Genomic DNA, 3,416 nt, shown 5'->3' with positions numbered 1-3,416 from the left:
GATCAGGCTCGGCAGCTGCTGTGAAATCCCATTTTATCATCGTGCCGTCTCGTCCGCCACCCTTGGAAGGAAAATCGAAGAAGGACGGGATTGGAAGGAATGCCGAAGAAGCTAAGAGAGAAGGACGCGCATCCGGGAGCCCGGACAAGTAGGTTGTATTATTTTATATCATTGCTCGTAACCGCTGTCGCACACGAAAGGAACCATACTTTCACCATGCACCCCTTGCAGACCATCGGAGGAGGCCAGAATTTCCGACCACCCTTGAGGGGCCGGAAGGACGTTCGTCGGGAGCATAGGGCCCCGACGGGGAGCGAGAAGGAAATACATCCCGATCTACTCCGCCAGGCCAGGAAGTGCGGGGGCCGTGAGCAAAGCGCCACCCTTGACAGGGACATTCATTGCGCGCTCGTATGAGCCAGGATTCAAAGCCGCGCGGGCCTGCACGGCACGCGCGGATTCCGTGACACGCGGAAGCCAATCAGCGTGACTACCTCCCCCGCAGGGAGGGGAGCGCTAAGCAGCCTGCGAGAATCCGCCGGGAGCTCCCGGGCCTCACTCTTTCTGTGGACGAGCGAGCCGTATCTTGTGAGGGAAGTGCGAGATTGCTGTCGCCAAATCAGGGTGCGAAGCCACAGACTACCGAGGGATTCGTGAGAGGAGATTGAGAGGACGGAGAGGACAGCTGGGGTGAGACGAGCGTCATCGCTTGCAAAGCTGCCAACTGGGATCAGGGCCGGAGACTTTGTATTTGAGTGGGTGTTGAGCTCTTGGAATTTTGAACCTAACCATGAAACCGGAGGCTACGCACCGGCTTCATCCCCGGATCGATGTCGCCAACCAGTAAAGATGGAAAGGTAGAGTACAAAGCAGACATGTAAATAAAATGCAAATAGAGTGATTTAATAGTGATAATTAGATTACAGAGTAAAATTAGTATTAAAAATAGAAATAGTTCGCGAGTAGAATGAAAATATGAAAGAAAAAGAAAAAGTACCTAGAAGTAATTATTTAGAGTTAAGAATAGCATTAAGATTAGAAATAGGTGTAAATAGTTATTAGAAGCCCTTAAGGCCACAAAACCGTAAATACGGTGATTATAAAGATGAGTAATTATATAACGGGTGACGAGAAAATATCAAAGTGTTGAAAGTAAATAGATATAAAGTGAATCAGAATTATTGTCGAATAAACTGACCGTCAGAGTCAATAATGGGATTAATAGAGTTGATTAAAAATATTAACGGATTCTAGATTATACCGGGTGATTAAGAAAAAGTGTTATGAAATAGTTAGAAGCAGTATATCAAGTAAAGCCACCGTGAATGTTAATAGTATTATTGTTAGACGGAGAATAAGTACTTATGAGTCATCGCGTATACCGGGTGATCATATAAAGTTGTTAAGTAACAATTAATGTTGGCGGATCGCAAAAGGCGACCGTAGTGTTTCATTTAGACATGAATTAAGAATGTCGGTAAAATATGGGATCACCACATATATCGAGTGATCATAAATTATCGTTATTAGAAATAAGTATAGAGAATTGAGAAATATTGAACCGTAATGTTAAAGAGTAGCGTTAAGCGGAATGAGTGATATTATTAGAGCGTACCGAATATAACGGGTAGTTAATAAAAAACTGGTATTGCGTATGTTGAGTGAGCGGATTACGAAAAGCGACCGTTATATCAATAAGGAACCTAAACGGAAATAGAACAGATGTATAATGATTGAATAATTATATCGGATGATTATGTAAAACGGTTATTGTGTGTGTGTGTGTGTGTGTGTGTGTAAGTAAAAGTTGACGGATTCGGAAAAGCCACCGTCATTGCTTAATTAAACAGTAGATAAAACAGTAGTAAGAATTTAGAATTGATTGATATACCGAGTGTCGGTAAATTATTGTCATGTAAAGATAAAAGTAAACGGATCGGGAAAAGCCACCATTGTTACCTTATTGAACCTTAAATTGAAGGCTATGTAATTAAGTTTTGAGTCAATTGATATACCGAGTGTCGGTAATTACTATTGATAATTAAGATAAATGAAAGTTGAGGGATCGGAATAACCGACCGTCATTGTGCTAGATAACACCGACAGAATGTACTGTGTAAATTTCAGACCGATCCGATAACCGGAAGTGATTAAATTACTGTTACCGTACCGATAGAATTAAGTAGCGTGAGATCGACCGATAGTATGTAATATGTATAGTGTATATAGATAAGTGGGAATGTAGTCGATAAGTTGATGACCTGTAAATAAAGAATGGATTAATAATTAGCGATACTTACCTGTAACTCCAGCGGGAGAAGATCAGCGGCTGCATTTCCAGTTGTATGGTGTACCTGAAAATAAAGAAAAGCGTTAAATAAAAACTAATATAATGCAATAAAAGTGCAGGAAATATATGGAGCGGCGTAATGAGTAGTAAACGAATAACGTTGCGAGCGCGTTCAGTGCGCAAGTCGTATAGAGAGGATAGAGCACGAGAGAAGGGAGCATAGGTAATATAAGCGAGAGCGCGGAGCGAATCGAGGCATTTGCCGGGAGTATTTTAAATGGCATTTTTGCCGGGGCTTGTTCGTAATTATATAGGCGGCTGTTGGCTGTTCGCCGGTATATTTTAAGTTGGCTATTCGCCGTGATTAATATAATAGGCATTTTGCCGGGAGTATTAAAAATGGCTTTTTCGCCGGGATATTAAAATTGGGGATTTGCCGGGAGTATTTTAAATGGCATTTTTGCCGGGGCTTGTTCGTAATTATATAGGCGGCTGTTGGCTGTTCGCCGGTATATTTTAAGTTGGCTATTCGCCGTGATTAATATAATAGGGAGTTCGCCGGGATATTTAAAATAGGCTGTTCGCCGGGAATTTTGAAAGTAGGCTGTTCGTCGTGAGAAATGTGAAATAACGTTATTGATATAGTAGGCCTGTGTGCCAAATCGGGAAAGTTGTAACGAAGAAAAGAATTTAGTGCCGGCTTGTGATGCCGAAGATTATAGGCGATTCGCCGGATAGAGTAACGAAGTATGATTGATGAATATAGGCTTGTGTGCCGAGTTATGTGATGCGATGAGTGAAATGTAATGTGGGCGGCAGGCGAAAAGTAACTGCGCGTCGTTCGAAGAGAGTCTGTAAACGAAACAAGAATGTGCTACGACTAATAAAGTTGTGATGAGTTTCCTGCAATTACCACTGCAAATTATTATAAAACCTATCCTGTGTTACCAATATAAGAGATCGGAGCGGATTGCTGATGGACCGCGACGAGACGATCAAAGAGGGAACTTTGCAGATGATTGATTTCCTTCTCCTTTGGAGGTAAAAAGGAGTGGCAACCGTAGACAATGAGACAACAGGGGACCGAATGGTAAGATTATTAATCAAGGTTCGGTCACAACCTAAC

The sequence above is a fragment of the Trachymyrmex cornetzi genome, unplaced genomic scaffold, assembly GCF_001594075.2.
Source record: "Trachymyrmex cornetzi isolate Tcor2-1 unplaced genomic scaffold, Tcor1.1 scaffold1969, whole genome shotgun sequence".
NCBI lineage: Eukaryota > Metazoa > Arthropoda > Insecta > Hymenoptera > Formicidae > Trachymyrmex > Trachymyrmex cornetzi.
The sequence above is the reverse complement of the archived record's forward strand: the minus strand, read 5'-3'. Positions refer to the sequence as shown.